This window comes from Pleurodeles waltl, chromosome 3_1, assembly GCF_031143425.1.
Source record: "Pleurodeles waltl isolate 20211129_DDA chromosome 3_1, aPleWal1.hap1.20221129, whole genome shotgun sequence".
Taxonomy (NCBI): Eukaryota; Metazoa; Chordata; class Amphibia; order Caudata; family Salamandridae; genus Pleurodeles; species Pleurodeles waltl.
Window position 1 is genome coordinate 1,307,665,385 of NC_090440.1, and position 19,744 is coordinate 1,307,685,128.

Here is a 19,744-nt window from a genome sequence, read left to right on the forward strand (position 1 = left end):
CCCACAGGGTGTCGTAAGCGGTGTTGGGCTGCTGCTGTCTTTGTCTTCCTGGTTTCGGCGTCGTCTCCTCTGCTGGTTCCGCCCGTTGGTGCTGTCAGTGCCGGGAGAATCCATGAACTCCATGGGTGAGGACGTAGTGGGTTTCCGGGTTCGTTCCCTAATTGGTTGCTGTGGCTTCTACATCCGGTTCAACCGGTCCGGATCCGACGATGTCCCTGTGGTAGATGGTCGGCCCGGCACACACACACACATATATATATATATATAAAATAATTATTCACCGCACTCCACAGAATCATTTATGGCGTTTATTGTTCAAACAAACAGCAACCACCAACGTGTTTCAACTCCACTTGAGTCTTGCACACGGTTAGTGAGTCCTATTACTCTTGCCCTTAAATAGTAAAATGTAATCCTCCCCATACTAATGCATTCTGGGTATGGTAGTCTATGCAAGCATAACCACACATATAAAAAAACACTCAATGAAAAAAAAAATAACAATGGGCAACATAAGCAATACTCAATTCTCTCAGATGGACAAATTATCTCTGCATTTTCAATTGTTTTGTGGATTGTCAGTTTTAGAATTATATTTATAAAATTATAAGAACCATAGACATCAATTATTTTGGATGGTCATGGAAGAGGGGGGAGGGGAGAAAAAAGAAATTGTGTGAAATCCATTTGCAATATAACAATGCATTATTTTTAAATGCCATTATTAATGATTTCTTTTCCATATTGGCTAAGTGCCTTATACCTTTTGATACTTAATTTTATATTTTTTATACAAAAAAGGAAGTCTCTGTACTTTGTACCTTTGCACGTCTTGCAGTAATATTGCTAAGTTTCCAACAATAATGCATTTTGTAGATAATGCAATAAGTGCCATTGCAAATATAGAACACAACCTAATATTAATAATAACAATGACTTCAAAGCTGTAAAAACTATTCAATGCAATTGTCTAAATTGTTCACCCATTATTCAAATATATAATCAAAAATATATTTTTACAGTTCATCCCCTTTATAAATGTACAAATAGCTCCTCATCCATATCCAACCCGTACAGAATCTTAGTGAGAAGTTGGATAATGTATTTAATCTCAAGTTGTCTTAGTTGTAATATCCTATTACCACCTCGTTCATTTTTATTTATTTGTGCCAGGCCAAACAAAGTTATACTTCTCTGTTCAGTAGTTTTCTAGTTACTAATTGAAACCCAAATTGTATCTATAGGGATGCAGAGCCTTCCTGACACCTATGCGGTAGTTCGAGAATCCTTGCGCCAAGTGAAGTGCTCTGATTGGCGGGCCGCAACCTGTGAAGAAAGTTGCAGGCGCTATTTTCTAAACTTGCGCCCTAAGGTAACAATAACTCGTACCCTCGCCATGCACTTCTTATTACCACAGACATTACACCACTCTTGACAACTTTTATAAAGTCAATAAAAATATCAATGACACATGAGCAGTCAAATTATTGAAGCAAAAACTCTGCATGCCTGTGGTGCGATTTATAGCACATCCTAGATCTGGTTTCACCAAAGCAAGGAGGTCCACGAACATTCACAGTGCTGACAGGATACTTTATGGGCAAGAAACACTCCCGGCGCATTTCGGAGACCAAACTCTCCTTGCTCACATGTGAAGGAAAAAACATCAATAATCCAATATAAATGTTGTTCATAAGTGCATGAACATGAACAGCAAACTGATACACAGAAAACGGGAGCCATATTCACAGGTCAAATACATTGTGCTTTTGTTAAATTGATAACATATACATTTTGTCGATCTGCTAAGACAACTTAGAAACTAGGCTATGAACTGACATTAACACTCATTCTCATGCAGTGAAAGAACACTTGGAGAGTCTGTCACAGCCCCTTGGTCCCACACATGGGTGTTGTCCTGTGGAATTTCTTGAATGTCATGGTGCTTCTCCACCGAGGCCGGTATGTTGTAGGCCTTAAGGTGAAAGGGGGCCTATTGGCAGGTACTTGTCATGCTTTGCCAGGTTCAGACTGAGGGACGTTTTAAAGTGCTGCCAAGTGGTGCTGCACCTCACTGAAGCAGTTCATGCTCTGGCATTCCAGAAGGCGGATCACTGTGCCCTTGAACAGCTCACAGGTCACCCCATCTGCTTTGGTCTCCTCAATGATGACAAAATTCAGCAGAGAACTCTTGGGTGTCTTTCTCATTCTGTGCTTCTATTTGACCTGATTGTTCTCTTAGTGTGAGGACATCCATTCCGCACCATGCTTTCTGTGTTGAGCCAAATTAAAGTTTGAGACATGGTGGCTATGCAGAAACACAAGTGTAGATTAGGAGCACCAAGCTAGTACTCCAGAGCGCTATGCACTGTCTTGCATTACTTTCCGTTAGGAATACATCCCATGGGTGGAGCATGAGCATTCCCATTGATCCACCCATGGATTTTGGTGTGCTCCAAGATATACAAAGATTTGTAAACTTGGCAATACTTCAAAATGCTATCCCTTCCTGAGCCAACTCTAATGAAGAAAAATATTTTTATTTTGCCTCCTTACTTCTGCTCTATCTGTGCTGCAATCTACAGCACACATAGAAGGGGGAAATGCCTTAAAGGATTGTTTTTGTGCAGGAACGTATCCCTTCCTGTAGAAAAACAATCCTGCCTTTAACACATGTACATTTGCACCATGGTGCAAGGATGCCTACATTGGAGCTAGGTACTCGCATGTGCGCCAGAGCAGGAAGAGAACTGAAGCTTCATATCTTAGTAGATGTGATGCTTTACACCTCTCTCCCATTCATGCAACGTAGAACAGCAACTTGCTTCACTGCTCTGCGTGAATTGTAAATAAATACCCACCTCACTTTCAGATTCCATTCATCCAGGTGCGCGGATTTAGTTATCACTAATAAATGCCCTTGCACACACTCATGCAGACAGAAGCACAAATCTGAACTCGTTGGCCCAAATTTATGAAATGTTTGCGCCACCTTTGCGTCATTTTTTTTACGCAAAAGTGGCTCAAACCTATTGCCACATTTATATTTTGACATTAGACCCTTCTAGCATCAAATTATCGGTGTTAGCAGCATTTGTTGGGAGGGCCGACCCACCTTGCATCGTATTGCGACAATGGTATGCAAAGAAGGCGTTCCCTTCCAAAAAATTACGCTAACCCTCTAGCGCCGTATTTACTGCCCAACGCTAAAACAATACACATAAAGGGACCAGTCTAAAAAGATGACGCAAAGCCCTATTAGTGTCAAATTTTAATGCCTGGTCAGAGCAGGTGTTAAAATGAGGCCCACACACCACTACTTAGCGAAAACACACAGAAGGAGCATTGGCAACCTCCTGGACAACATGGAACTGTTAATGCTCCAGCTTGGCACAATCCGCAAACAACAGCAACAACTACAGGTCCCTTCAGCACCCCCACTGCAACCCCAAACACCGCCACAGCAGCAACAAAGGCAACGCAGAAGGAAGGAGAGGATATTCCGACAGCACACAACCATCCTTGGGCTCAGGGAACAAGATGTTATCAGAACCTACCATCTGAAGCGGAAGTCCATTGTACGCCTGCTGCACCACCTAGCATCAGACATCACTGCAAGGGTGGAAACTCCAACAAATATTCCACCCATGACCAAACTCCTCTCTGTCCTCCATATGCTAGCGTCAGGATCATTCCAGACAATGGGTGCACAAGTGGCTGGTATCTCCCAGCCTTCCTTCTCGGCCTTCCTACCAAAGGTTCTGGATGCAATCATCCGCCTCACACCCCACCACATCTGCTTCCCCAAAACCCAGCACCTGCAGTAGGAGACCAAGCAAGGTTTCTACTTAATTGCTGAGTTCCTGCATGTGCTGGGTGCAATGGACTGCACCCATGTCCAACCTGTGCCACCTGCTGCAACGGAAGACCTCTACAGGACCGCAAACAATCCCATTCCGTAAATGTGCAGGCCATTGTGGGCCACTGTGGGCTCTTCACTAACATCCTGGTCAAATATCCCGGCAGTGTCCATGATGTCTGCATATTCCAGCATTCCACCATCAACGAGCGGTTCCAGGAATGGCAATATGGCAATGGCCTACTTGTATGTAAGCCACCATATCAACCAGTACACAGACAACACACCAACCTTGTAGGACAAACAAGACGTACACCACACTAAACACACATGGGCAGGGGAACACAGATGTACTGACAACAACACATATGCCACATGCCACACTACACCGCATTCATTGCACATCACACTCACATACACCCATATGTACATAATACAGCCACAACCTGACTGGTACATCACGTGAAGGACAGGTGGAGCTATGTCTCCTTTGCATACAGAAGCAGGGCCCAAACCATTACAAGTGTCCATGAGTTGACAACTAAACACATATCCCACACACATAACACCAAACAATGAATAGCTCAGCTATGTGAATGGCATTGGTCAGGTTAATGTAACAAAAGTCACACATAGGCACAGCCCCACATTTGTCATGGTGCTCAAGCCTCTGGCGGCACCAATATCAAATGCCACCCAAGTGTTGCCATTACCAACTACATATCACCTACACATACATGATGTACCTGTAGTGTGCACCTTCACCTGTCTGCCGCATTGTGCCGCACACATAGGAATACAACATCACCAGCCATGAAAGACCATGGAGCAAATAAATGAGAAGTGGCGCTGCACCTAGTCCAGTGCCACTTCACATGCACCCCTTAGCACCCCCTATCACCACTATGTGTGCTCCGTATGGCGCAGAGTAGGTCCAATACTGTAAAGATAATGGATGCCAGAGTAGGAGTAGCAGTATTGAGAACATACCTGACCTTTCATGCACTGTACATAGGGAATCTTGCAAAAATATAGTGTGACCCCTCCCAACCCTTTGCACTGTGCATGTGTTGAAAGTGTCTATGATAAATCGTGTATAGGAACCTTGGAGATTCCACTGCACCTATTGTGTAAATCACACCTTTGTACACATGATGGCTGGCGCAGCCATCATCTGCCAGAACGGGTCAAAAGTGTTGCACTGCATGCGTAGTTCTACATGGTAACATGGAGGCCAGAGTTTTACTTTGTGGGGCTACCATGGTGTCAATACAAATGACACCTTTGTGGTGCAAGGAGGTGGTAGGTCCAACTAACAATAGGACACAACCTCAAATATGGACGACACAACACATGTTTGGCATGGTTAAACTGTCAGTTTGGATTAATTTGACAATCACCAGGTCCCTCAGCCACAACTCATGATAGTAATGTCCATCAACACAAACCAATGGAATCATACTGCAAAACAGGAACACACACAATACCAAAAGCAAGTCAAAGTCACCACTCCACCTAAAACTAACATCTGCCATAGAACATTCAAAACCACAAATATGCATTAACAACACATGTTCTCTCATTCTTTTGCAGCCGACCAAGGTTATGGTATGCAGCCAAGTGTGATGACTCCTTTGGCCAACCCGACAACGGTGGAAGAGCGTTCATACAATGAAGGGCTGTAGGAGGCTGGACTGGCTTGCAGTGAGTACCAAGGGGTACTTACACCTTGCACCAGGCCCAGGTATCCCTTATTAGTGTATAGGGTGTCTAGCAGCTTAGGCTGATAGATAATGGTAGCTTAGCAGAGCAGCTTAGGCTGAACTAGGAGACGAGTGAAGCTCCTACAGTACCACTAGTGTCATATGCACAATATCATAAGAAAACACAATACACAGATATACTAAAAATAAAGGTACTTTATTTTTATGACAATATGCCAAAAGTATCTCAGTGAGTACCCTCAGTATGAGGATAGCAAATATACACAAGATATATGTACAAAATACCAAAAATATGCAGTATAGTATTAGAAAACAGTCAAACAATGTATAGTTACAATAGGACGCAATGGGGACACATAGGGATAGGGGCAACACAAACCATATACTCCAAAAGTGGAATGCGAACCACGAATGGACCCCAAACCTATGTGACCTTGTAGAGGGTCGCTGGGACTGTAAGAAAACAGTGAGGGTTAGAAAAATAGCCTACCCCAAGACCCTGAAAAGTGAGTGCAAAGTGCACTAAAGTTCCCCAAAGAGCACAGAAGTCGTGATAGGGGAATTCTGCAGGAAAGACCAACACCAGCAATGCAACAATGATGGATTTCCAGACGAGAGTACCTGTGGAACAAGGGGACCAAGTCCAAAAGTCACGATCAAGTCGAGAGTGGGCAGATGCCCAAGAAATGCCAGCTGTGGGTGCAAAGAAGCTGCTGCTAGGAAGTAGAAGCTGAGGATTCTGCAGGAACAACAAGGGCTAAAAACTTCCCCTTTGGAAGATATATGTCCCACGCCGTGGAAAGTCGTGCAGAAGTGTTTTCCTGAAGAAAGACTGCAAACAAGCCTTGCTAGCTGCAAGTCGTGTGGTTAGGGTTTTTGGATGCTGCTGTAGCCCAGGAGGGACCAGGATGTCACCAATTATGTCAGGGGACAGAGTGGGCGCCCAGCAAGACAAGGAGCCGTCTCAGAAGCAGGCAGCACCCGCAGAAGTGCCGGAACAGGCACTACGAAGAGGAGTGAAACAGTGCTCACCCGAAGTTGCACAAAGGAGTCCCACGCCGCCGGAGGACAACTCAGGAGGTCGTGCAATGCAGGTTAGAGTGCCGTGGACACAGGCTTAGCTGTGCACAAAGGATTCCCTCTGAAAGTGCACAGGAGCCGGAGTAGCTGCAAAAGACGCGGTTCCAAGCAATGCAGTCTGGCGTAGGGAGGCAAGGACTTACCTCCACCAAACTTGGACTGAAGAGTCACTGGACTGTGGGAGTCACTTGGACAGAGTTTCTGGATTCAAGGGACCTCGCTCGTCATGCTGAGAGGAGACCCAGGGGACCGGTGATGCAGTTCTTTGGTGCCTGCGGTTGCAGGGGGACGATTCCGTCGGCCCACAGGAGATTTCTTCGGAGCTTCTTGTGCAGAGAGGAGGCAGACTACCCCCACAGCATGCACCACCAGGAAAGCAGTCGAGAAGGTGGCAGGATCAGCGTTACAGAGTTGCAGTAGTTGTCTTCGCTACTTTGTTGCAGTTTTGCAGGCTTCCAGCGCGGTCAGCAGTCAATACCTTGGCAGAAGGTGAAGAGAGAGATGCAGAGGAACTCGAATGAGCTCTTGCATTCGTTATCTAAGGATTTCCCCAAAGCAGAGACCCTAAATACCCAGAAAAGAGGGTTTGGCTACTTAGGAGAGAAGATAGGCTAGCAACACCTGAAGGAACCTATCAGAAGGAGTCTCTGACGTCACCTGCTAGCCCTGGCCACTCAGAGAAGTCCAGTGTGCCAGCAGCACCTCTGTTTCCAAGATGGCAGAGGTCTGGAGCACACTGGAGGAGCTCTGGGCACCTCCCAGGGGAGGTGCAGGTCAGGGGAGTGGTCACTCCCCTTTCCTTTGTCCAGTTTCGCGCCAGAGCAGGGCTGAGGGGTCCCTGAACCAGTGTAGACTGGCTTATGCAGAAATGGGCACCATGTGTGCCCATGAAAGCATTTCCAGAGGCTGGGGGAGGCTACTCCTCCCCTGCCTTAACACCATTTTCCAGAGGGAGAGGGTGTAACACCCTCTCTCTGAGGAAGTCCTTTGTTCTGCCATCCTGGGCCAAGCCTGGCTGGACCCCAGGAGGGCAGAAACCTGTCTGAGGGGTTGGCAGCAGCTGCAGTGAAACCCCGGGAAAGGCAGTTTGGCAGTACCTGGGTCGGTGCTAGAGACCCGTGGGATCATGGGATTGTGCCAACAATGCCAGGATGGCATAGAGGGAGCAATTCCATGATCTTAGACATGTTACATGGCCATATTCGGAGTTACCATTGTGAAGCTACACATAGGTAGTGACCTATATGTAGTGCACGCGTGTAATGGTGTCCCCGCACTCACAAAGTCCGGGGAATTGGCCCTGAACAATGTGGGGGCACCTTGGCTAGTGTCAGGGTGCCCACACACTAAGTAACTTAGCACCCAACCTTTACCAGGTAAAGGTTAGACATATAGGTGACTTATAAGTTACTTAAGTGCAGTGTAAAATGGCTGTGAAATAACGTGGACGTTATTTCACTCAGGCTGCAGTGGCAGGCCTGTGTAAGAATTGTCAGAGCTCCCTATGGGTGGCAAAAGAAATGCTGCAGCCCATAGGGATCTCCTGGAACCCTAATACCCTGGGTACCTCAGTACCATATACTAGGGAATTATAAGGGTGTTCCAGAATGCCAATGTAAATTGGTAAAATTGGTCACTAGCCTGTTAGTGACAATTTGAAAGAAATGAGAGAGCATAACCACTGAGGTTCTGGATAGCAGAGCCTCAGTGAGACAGTTAGTCATAACAGAGGTAACACATACAGGGCACACTTATGAGCACTGGGGCTCTGGCTGGCAGGGTCCCAGTGACACATACAACTAAAACAACATATATACAGTGAAATATGGGGGTAACATGCCAGGCAAGATGGTACTTACCTACACAACTCCCCCCCCCCCCCAAACGAAGGACAATAAGACTAGCCATGACCTGATGAGTCTTCATTGTCTAAGTGGAAATATCTGGAGAGTCCATCTGCATTGGAGTGGGTACTCCCAGGTCTATGTTCCACTGTATAGTCCATTCCCTGTAGGGATATAGACCACCTCAACAATTTAGGATTTTCACCTTTCATTTGTTTTAGCCAAAGTAGAGGTTTGTGGTCTGTCTGAACAATGAAGTGAGTGCCAAACAGGTATGGCCTCAACTTCTTCAGTGCCCAGACCACAGCAAAGGCCTCCCTCTCTATGGCAGACCAACGCTTTTCTCTAGGGGTCAACCTCCTGCTGATAAAAGCAACAGGTTGATCCTGGCCGCCAGAATTAAGTTGTGAAAGGACTGCCCCTACCCCTAATTCAGATGCATCAGTTTAGACAATGAATTTTGTGGAGGAACAGGGGCTTTTTAGGACAGGTGCAGAGCACATGGCCTGCTTCAGCTCCTCAAAAGCTTTCTGACAGCTAGCTGTCCACAATACCTTTTTAGGGATTTTCTTAGAGGTGAGGTCATTAAGAGGGGCTGCAATGGAGCCATAGTTCTTTATGAACCTCCTGTAATACCCAGTGAGGCCTAAGAAGGCTCTCACCTGAGTCTGAGTAGTAGGAGGAACCCAATCTATAATAGTTTGGATTTTCCCCTGAAGTGGTGCAATCTGTTCTCTACCTAACAGGTGTCCCAGATAAACCACCTTCCCCTGCCCTATCTGGCACTTTGAAGCCTTAATAGTGAGACCTGCCTTTTGCAGGGCCTCCAAAACTTTCCATAGATGGACCAGGTGATCATCCCAGCTGGAGCTAAAGACAGCTATATCATCTAGATATGCTGCACTAAAAGCTTCCAGCCCTTGCAGAACTGTATTCACCAACCTTTGAAAATTGGCAGGTGCATTTTTCAATCCAAAAGGCATTACTGTGAATTGGTAATGGCCTCCAATGGTTGAAAATGCAGTTTTTGCTTTTGCATCTTCTGATAATTTGATCTGCCAATACCCTGCAGTCAAGTCAAAAGTGCTTAGATACTTGGCAGATGCCAGTGTATCTATTAGCTCATCTGCCCTGGGTATAGGGTGAGAATCAGTTTTGGTTACCTGGTTGAGACCTCTATAGTCTACACAAAACCGCATTTCCTTCTTTCCATCCTTGGAATGAGGTTTTGGTACAAGTACCACAGGAGAGGTCCATGGACTTTTAGAGTGCTCAACCACTCCTAGTTCAAGCATTTTCTGCACTTCTTGTTTTATGCAGTCTCTGACATGGTCAGGCTGCCTATAGATCTTACTTTTGACAGGCAAGCTGTCTCCAGTATCTATAGTGTGCTCACACCAAGAAGTGGTGCCTGGCACAGTAGAGAAGAGTTCAGAAAATTGACCTAGGAGATTTATGCAGTGGTCTTTCTGCTCAGCAGTAAGACAATCTGCCAAAACTACACCTTCCACTAGAGCATCTTGTTCTGTGGAAGAGAAGAGATCAGGGAGAGGGTCACTCTCTTCTTCCTGTCCCTCATCTGTTGCCATGAGCAGGGTGAGATCAGCCCTGTCATAGTAGGGTTTCAGGCGATTGACATGGAGCACCCTAAGGGGACTCCTGGCAGTGCCTAAGTCAACTAAGTAGGTGACTTCACCCTTTTTCTCAACAATTATGTGGGGTCCACTCCATTTATCTTGTAGTGCTCTTGGGGCCACAGGCTCCAAGACCCACACTTTCTGCCCTCGTTGGTACTGAACCAAAACAGCCTTCTGGTCATGCCATTGCTTTTGGAGCTCTTGGCTGTCCTGAAGGTTTTTACTGGCCTTTTTCATGTACTCAGCCATCCTTGATCTGAGGCCAAGTACATAGTCCACTATCTCTTGCTTTGGAGCTTTTAGAGGTTGTTCCCAACCCTCCTTAACAAGTGTTAGAGGACCTCTCACAGGGTGTCCAAATAGGAGTTCAAAGGGGCTGAAGCCCATTCCTTTTTGGGGTACCTCCCTGTAAGCAAAAAGGAGGCAAGGTAACTGGATATCCCATCTCCTGCAGAGATTTTCAGGGAGTCCCATAATCATGCCTTTGAGAGTTTTGTTAAATCTCTCCACCATTCCATTTGTTTGTGGATGACAGGGTGTAGTGAACTTGTATGTAACACCACACTCCTTCCACATGGCCTTTAAGTAAGCAGACATGAAATTGCTTCCCCTGTCTGATACCACCTCTTTTGGGAAGCCCACCCTGGAAAAGATTCCCAGGAGGGTCTTTGCCACTGCAGGAGCTGTAGTGGTCCTTAGAGGAATTGCTTCAGGATATCTGGTGGCATGGTCCACTACCACCAAGATAAACCTATTGCCTGAAGCAGTAGGAGGGTCAAGGGGGCCAACTATGTCAACCCCTACCCTTTCAAAGGGAACCCCAACCACAGGTAGTGGAATAAGGGGTGCCTTTGGAGTGCCACCTGTCTTGCCACTGGCTTGACAGGTTTCACAGGACTTACAAAATTCCTTTGTGTCCTCTGACATTCTAGGCCAATGAAACAAGGGGACAAGTCTGTCCCAAGTTTTCATTTGCCCCAAATGTCCAGCTAAGGGAATGTCGTGGGCTAGAGTTAGGAGGAACTTTCTGTACTCCTGAGGCATCACCAATCTCCTGGCAGTTCCAGGTTTTGGATCCCTTGCTTCAGTGTACAAGAGGTTGTCCTCCCAGTAAACTCTGTGTGAGTCACTAACATCCCCATTTGCTTGTTTGACAGCTTGCTGCCTTAGACCCTCTAGTGTGGGACAGGTATGCTGTGCCAGACTCAGCTCCTCCCTGGCAGGCCCCCCTTCACCCAAAAGGTCAGCAGTGTCTGCTTCCAGCTCCTCTGGTGTAGGTTCTGCACAGGGTGGAAATTCTTCTTCCTCAGAAGTAGAATCCACTGTAGAGGGAGGGATAGTAGGTAGTGCTTTACTTCTACTAGCCCTAGCTTTAGGGAGCACTTGGTCCATTGTTCCAGGATCCAAGTCACCCTGTCCTTTTTGCTTTTTGGCCTGAGCCCTGGTTAAAGCAAAAATATGCCCTGGAATGCCCAGCATTGCTGCATGGGCCTCCAACTCCACATCTGAGCAAGCTGATGTCTCTAAATCATTTCCTAGTAGACAGTCTACAGGTAAATCTGAGGCAACCACAACTTTCTTTGGACCAGTAACCCCCCCCCAGTTGAGATTCACAACAGCCATGGGGTGGCTAAGTGTGTTGTTATGAGCATCGGTTACTTGGTACTGGTGACCAAGTAGGTGTTGTTCAGGGTGGACCAGTTTCTCTATTACCATGGTAACACTGGCACCTGTGTCCCTGTAGGCCTGAACCTCAACACCATTTATTAGGGGTAGTTGCTTGTACTTATTCATGTTAAGGGGACAAGCAACTAAGGTGGCTAAATCAATAGCCCCCTCAGAGACTAACACAGCCTCTGTGGTCTCCCTAAAAAGACCAATCCTAACTAAGTTACCAAAAGTGAGCCCAGCTACTCCCTTGGATTGGCTATTAGTAGGTTTGCTCCCACCACCACTGCTATTACTAGGGGCACTAGGTGTAGCAGCAGGGGTTGTAGTGGTAGGAGGCTTGGTGCTTTTCTTTGGACAACTGGGATCTGTTGTCCAATGGCCTTTTATTTTACATAAATAGCACCATGGTTTCTTTTCTTTGTTTTGATTTGAAGAGGATTTGGACCCACCACCCCCACCAGAGTGTTTTTGTGGGCCTGATGAAGACTCATTTTTAGATTTGTCCCCACCCTTGTCAGAAGACTTACCATCCTTCTTCTTGCCATCTTTGTCACCCCCTGTATGAACTTTTCTGTTCACCCTTGTTCTGACCCATTTGTCTGCCTTCTTTCCCAATTCTTGGGGAGAGGTCAGATCAGAGTCCACCTGGTACTGGTGTAACAAATCAGACACACAGTTATTAAGTATATGCTCTCTCAGGATTAAGTTATACAGGCTTTCATAATCAGTAACTTTACTGCCATGTAACCACCCCTCCAAGGCCTTCACTGAATGGTCAACAAAGTCTACCCAGTCTTGTGAAGACTCCTTTTTGGTTTCTCTGAACTTCATCCTGTGCTGTTCAGTGGTTAAGCCATAACCATCTAGGAGTGCATTTTTAAGAACTGCTAAATTATTGGCATCACTTTCTTTCACAGTAAGGAGCCTATCCCTACCCTTTCCACTAAATGATAGCCAGAGGATAGCAGCCCACTGCCTTTGAGGGACATCCTGTACAACACAGGCCCTCTCAAGTGCAGCAAACAACTTGTTAATGTCATCCCTCTCCTTATAAGGGGGAACTATCTTGTGCAGATTCCTAGAATCATGCTCTTTTGCAGGATGACTATGGGGAATACTGCTGCTGCCACCATGGGTTTCTAAACCCAATTTCTGTCTTTCTCTTTCCACTTCTAAGGACTGCCTATCCAAATCCAGCTGTTGCTTCTTGAGCTTCAGTCTGGTTTGCTCCACTCTAAATCTATTGAGCTCCCTTTCTAACACTCTGTCATCAGGGTGGGTGGGTGGGTCATTCCTTGAAACAGACGTATGGTGAGAATGAACAGAAGGAGACCTGTCCCTAACAGATGGCACCCTAATAGCTTGACTAACAGAAACAGCACCTCTACTATGGTGAGAAGGGATACTCTTACTGTGATGTGAGACAACACTATCAGTATGGTGTGACTCTACATCAGTACCAGCTATGCTAGGTGGCTTGCTAGGGGGCAGGCTTGAAATCTTCCCTCCCACATCTTTTGCTAGGGGTGCCCCAGAATCAGAGTGGGAACCATCATCTAATTTTCACCAGAAGTGCCACCTCTGGCTTTATCTTATTCAACAAGCATGTTAACCAACAGTTCTCTAGAGGGATTCTTCCTTACACTTAAACCTCTTTCTATGCAGAGACTCCTTGCTCCTTTCCAGCTAAGGTGATCATAAGCTTGTTTGGACAGATCAACAGTTTGGCCTGTGCCAGACATTTTAGAAAGTGTTTAAGTGATAGAAAAAGGAAGAAAAAGTTTTTCAGAACTTTTGTAAAGACAGAGAAAAAACTTGTAAAACTTTTAAAGAACTTTTTAGAAAGTTTAGAGGTACTTTTCAGCACTTTAGAAAAGAAGTGAGAAAAGAAATGCTAAACTTTTTGGTTAGGTGTTCATACACTGAACTTGTTTTGTATATTTTTCTCTTATGAAAAGTACAATGACAAAAGTGGTAAGTAGTTACAAGTACTGATCCCACCACTGCACAACCAATGTAGGAGGCTGGACTGGCTTGTAGTGAGTACCAAGGGGTACTTACACCTTGCACCAGGCCCAGGTATCCCTTATTAGTGTATAGGGTGTCTAGCAGCTTAGGCAGATAGATAATGGTAGCTTAGCAGAGCAGCTTAGGCTGAACTAGGAGACGAGTGAAGCTCCTACAGTACCACTAGTGTCATATGCACAATATCATAAGAATACACAATACACAGATATACTAAAAATAAAGGTACTTTATTTTTATGACAATATGCCAAAAGTATCTCAGTGAGTACCCTCAGTATGAGGATAGCAAATATACACAAGATATATGTACACAATACCAAAAATATGCAGTATAGTATTGTAGGAGGCTGGACTGGCTTGTAGTGAGTACCAAGGGGTACTTGCACCTTGCACCAGGCCCAGTTATCCCTTATTAGTGTATAGGGTGTCTAGCAGCTTAGGCTGATAGATAATGGTAGCTTAGCAGAGCAGCTCAGGCTGAACTAGGAGACGTGTGAAGCTACTACAGTACCACTTAGTGTCATATGCACAATATCATAAGAAAACACAATACACAGTTATACTAAAAATAAAGGTACTTTATTTTTATGACAATATGCCAAAGTATCTTAGAGTGTACCCTCAGTGAGAGGATAGGAAATATACACAAGATATATATACACAATAGCAAAAATATGCAGTATAGTCTTAGAAAACACTGCAAACAATGTATAGTTACAATAGGATGCAATGGGGAAACATAGGGATAGGGGCAACACAAACCATATACTCCGAAAGTGGAATGCGAACCACGAATGGACCCCAAACCTATGTGACCTTGTAGAGGGTCGCTGGGACTATTAGAAAATAGTGAGAGTTAGAAAAATAACCCTCCCCAAGACCCTGAAAAGTGAGTGCAAAGTGCACTAAAGTCCCCCTAAGGACAAAATAGTCGTGTTAGAGGGAAAATGCAAGGAAAACACAAATCAGCAATGCAACAACGATGGATTCCTGACTGAGGGTACCTGTGGAACAAGGGGACCAAGTCCAAAAGTCACAAGCAGCTCGGAGATGGGCAGATGCCCAAGAAATGCCAGCGGTTGGTGCAAAGAAGCTCTTACTAGGCTGAAGAACTGTGAATACTGCAGGAACGACAAGGGCTAGAGACTTCCCCTTTGGAGGATGGATCCCCCACGCCTTGGAGAGTTGTGCAGAAGTGTTTTCCCGCCGGATGGATGCCAACAAGCCTTGCTACACGCAAATCGTGCGTTTGGCGTTTTTGGACGCTGCTGGGGCCCAGGAGGGACCAGGAGGTCGCAAATTGGACCTGCAGAGAGAGGGGACGTCGAGCAAGACAAAGAGCCCTCACTGAAGCAGGTAGCACCCGGAGAAGTGCCAGAAACAGGCACTATGAGGATGTGTGAAACGGTGCTCGCCGAAGTTGCACAAAGGAGTCCCACGTCGCCGGAGACCAACTTAGAAAGTCGTGCAATGCAGGTTAGAGTGCCGTGGACCCAGGCTTGGCTGTGCACGAAGGATTTCCACCGGAAGTGCACAGGGGCCGGAGTAGCTGCAAAGTCGCGGTTCCCAGCAATGCAGCCCAGCGAGGTGAGGCAAGGACTTACCTCCACCAAACATGGGCTGAAGAGTCACTGGACTGTGGGGGTCACTTGGACAGCGTCGCTGGATTCGAGGGACCTCGCTCGTCGTGCTGAGAGGAGACCCAAGGGACCGGTAATGCAGCTTTTTGGTGCCTGCGAGGAAGTTCTTTGTTCTGCCATCCTGGGCCAGGCCTGGCTGGACCCCAGGAGGGCAGCTGCCTGTCTGAGGGGTTGGCAGCAGCAGCAGCTGCCGTGAAACCCCAGGAAGGGCAGTTTGGCAGTACCAGGGTCTGTGCTACAGACCACTGGGATCATGGGATTGTGCCAACTATGCCAGGATGGTATAGAGGGGGCAATTCCATGATCATAGACATGTTACATGGCCATATTCGGAGTTACCATGGTGAAGCTACATATAGGTAGTGACCTATATGTAGTGCACGCGTGTAATGGTGTCCCCGCACTCACAAAGTTCAGGGAATTGGCTCTGAACAATGTGGGGGCACCTTGGCTAGTGCCAGGGTGCCCTCACACTAAGTAACTTTGCACCTAACCTTTACCAGGTAAAGGTTAGACATATAGGTGACTTATTAGTTACTTAAGTGCAGTGTAAAATGGCTGTGAAATAACGTGGACGTTATTTCACTCAGGCTGCAGTGGCAGGCCTGTGTAAGAATTGTCAGAGCTCCCTATGGGTGGCAAAAAAAATGCTGCAGCCCAAAGGGATCTCCTGGAACCCCAATACCCTGGGTACCTCAGTACCATATACTAGGGAATTATAAGGGTGTTCCAGTAAGCCAATGTAAATTGGTAAAAATGGTCACTAGCCTGTTAGTGACAATTTGGAAAGAAATGAGAGAGCATAACCACTGAGGTTCTGATTAGCAGAGCCTCAGTGAGACAGTTAGTCACTACACAGGTAACACATTCAGGCACACTTATGAGCACTGGGGCCCTGGGTTACCAGGGTCCCAGTGACACATACAACTAAAACAACATATATACAGTGAAAAATGGGGGTAACATGCCAGGCAAGATGGTACTTTCCTACACAACCCCCCCCCCAAACGAAGGACAATAAGACTAGCCATTACCTGATGAGTCTTCATTGTCTAAGTGGAAATATCTGGAGAGTCCATCTGCATTGGAGTGGCTACTCCCAGGTCTATGTTCCACTGTATAGTCCATTCCCTGTAGGGATATGGAGCACCTCAACAATTTAGGATTTTCACCTTTCATTTGTTTTAGCCAAAGTAGAGGTTTGTGGTCTGTCTGAACAATGAAGTGAGTGCCAAACAGGTATGGCCTCAACTTCTTCAGAGCCCAGACCACAGCAAAGGCCTCCCTCTCAATGGCAGACCAACGCTTTTCTCTAGGGGTCAACCTTCTACTAATAAAAGCAACAGGTTGATCCTGGCCCTCAGAATTAAGTTGTGATAGGACTGCCCCTACTCCTAATTCAGATGCATCAGTTTGGACATAGAATTTTTTAGAGTAACAAGGGCTTTTCAGGACAGGTGCAGAGCACATGGCCTGCTTCAGCTCCTCAAAAGCTTTCTGACAGTTTGCTGTCCATAATACCTTTTTAGGCATTTTCTTGGATGTGAGGTCATTAAGAGGGGCTGCAATGGAGCCATAGTTCTTAATGAACCTCCTGTAATACCCAGTGAGGCCTAGGAAGGCTCTCACCTGAGTCTGAGTGGTAGGGGGAACCCAATCAATAATTGTTTGGATTTTCCCCTGAAGTGGTGCAATCTGTTCCCCACCAACAAGGTGTCCCAGATAAACCACCTTACCCTGCCCTATCTGGCACTTTGAAGCCTTGATAGTGAGGCCTGCCTTTTGCAGAGCCTCCAAAACTTTCCATAGGTGGACCAGGTGATCATCCCAGCTGGAGCTAAAGACAGCTATATCATCCAAATATGCTGCACTGTAAGCTTCCAGCCCTTGCAGGACTGTGTTCACCAACCTCTGAAAAGTGGCAGGTGCATTTTTCAAACCAAAAGGCATTACAGTAAACTGGTAATGTCCTCCAATGGTCGAAAATGCAGTCTTAGGTTTAGCATCTTCTGACAATTTGATCTGCCAATACCCTGCAGTCAAATCAAAAGTGCTTAGATACTTGGCAGATGCCAGTGTATCTATGAGCTCATCTGCCCTGGGTATAGGGTGAGCATCAGTTTTGGTTACCAAGTTGAGACCTCTATAGTCTACACAAAACCGCATTTCTTTCTTTCCATCTTTAGAATTGGGTTTTGGTACCAGTACCACAGGAGAAGCCCATGGACTGTCAGAGTGCTCAACCACTCCTAGTTCCAACATTTTCTGAACTTCTTGCTTTATGCAGTCCCTGACATGGTCAGGCTGCCTATAGATCTTACTTTTGACAGGTAAACTGTCTCCAGTATCTATAGTGTGCTCACACCAAGAAGTGGTGCCTGGCACAATGGAGAAGAGTTCTGAAAATTGTCCTAGGAGATTTATGCAATTATCTTTCTGCTCAGCAGTAAGACAATCAGCCAAAACTACACCCTCCACAAGAGCATCTTGTTCTGTGGAAGAGAAGAGATCAGGTAGAGGATCACTGTCTTCTTCCTGTTCCTCATCTGTTGCCATGAGCAGGGTGAGATCAGCCCTGTCATAGTAGGGTTTCAGGCGGTTGACATGGAGCACCCTAAGGGGACTCCTGGCAGTGCCTAAGTCAACCAAGTAGGTGACTTCACCCTTCTTTTCAACAATTGTGTGGGGTCCACTCCATTTATCTTGGAGTGCTCTTGGGGCCACAGGCTCCAAGACCCACACTTTCTGCCCTGGTTGGTACTGAACCAAAACAGCCTTCTGATCATGCCATTGCTTCTGGAGCTCTTGGCTGGCCTGAAGGTTTTTACTGGCCTTTTTCATGTACTCAGCCATCCTTGATCTGAGGCCAAGTACATAATCCACAATATCCTGCTTAGGAGCTTTTAAAGGTTGTTCCCAACCCTCCTTTACAAGTGTGAGTGGACCCCTAACAGGGTGTCCAAAAAGAAGTTCAAAGGGGCTGAAGCCCACTCCTTTCTGGGGTACCTCCCTGTAGGCAAAAAGGAGGCATGGTAGAAGGATATCCCATCTCCTGCGGAGTTTTTCAGGGAGTCCCATAATCATGCCTTTGAGAGTTTTATTAAATCTCTCCACCAGTCCATTTGTTTGTGGATGATAGGGTGTTGTGAACTTGTAAGTTACACCACACTCCTTCCACATGGCCTTTAAGTATGCAGACATGAAATTGCTTCCTCTGTCTGATACTACTTCCTTTGGGAAGCCCACCCTTGAAAATATTCCCAGGAGGGCCTTTGCCACTGCAGGAGCTGTAGTGGTCCTTAAAGGAATAGCTTCAGGATATCTTGTGGCATGGTCCACTACCACCAAGATGAACCTATTGCCTGAAGCAGTAGGAGGGTCAAGGGGGCCAACTATGTCAACCCCTACCCTTTCAAAGGGAACCCCAACCACAGGCAGTGGGATAAGGGGTGCCTTTGGAGTGCCACCTGTCTTGCCACTGGCTTGACAGGTTTCACAGGACTTACAAAATTCTTTTGTGTCCTCAGACATCCTAGGCCAATGAAACAATGGTACCAATCTGTCCCAAGTTTTCATTTCACCCAGGTGCCCAGCTAAGGGAATGTCATGTGCCAGTGTTAGGAGGAACTTTCTGTACTCCTGAGGAATCACTAATCGCCTGGCAGCTCCAGGTTTAGGATCCCTATGCTCAGTGTACAAGAGGTTGTCCTCCCAGTAAACTCTGTGAGAGTCATTGACATCCCCATTAGCCTGTTTGACAGCTTGCTGTCTGAGACCCTCTAATGTGGGACAGGTTTGCTGTGCCACACTCAGCTCCTCTCTGGCAGGCCCCCCTTCACCCAAAAGCTCAGCAGTGTCTGCTTCCAGCTCCTCTGGTGTAGATTCTGCACAGGGAGGGAATTCTTCTTCCTCAGAAGTAAAATCCACTGTAGAGGGAGGGATAGTAGGAAGTGGTTTGCTTCTACTAGCCCTAGCTTTAGGGAGCACTTGGTCCATTGTTCCAGGATCCAAGCTTCCCTGTCCTTTTTGCTTTTTGGCCTGAGCCCTTGTCAAAGCAAAAATATGCCCTGGGATGCCCAGCATTGCTGCATGGGCCTCCAACTCCACATCTGACCAAGCTGATGTCTCCAAATCATTCCCTAATAGACAGTCTACAGGTAAATCTGAAGCTACCACAACTTTCTTTGGACCAGATACCCCCCCCCCCCCCAGTTGAGATTTACAACAGCCATGGGGTGGCTTTGTGTTATGTTGTGAGCATC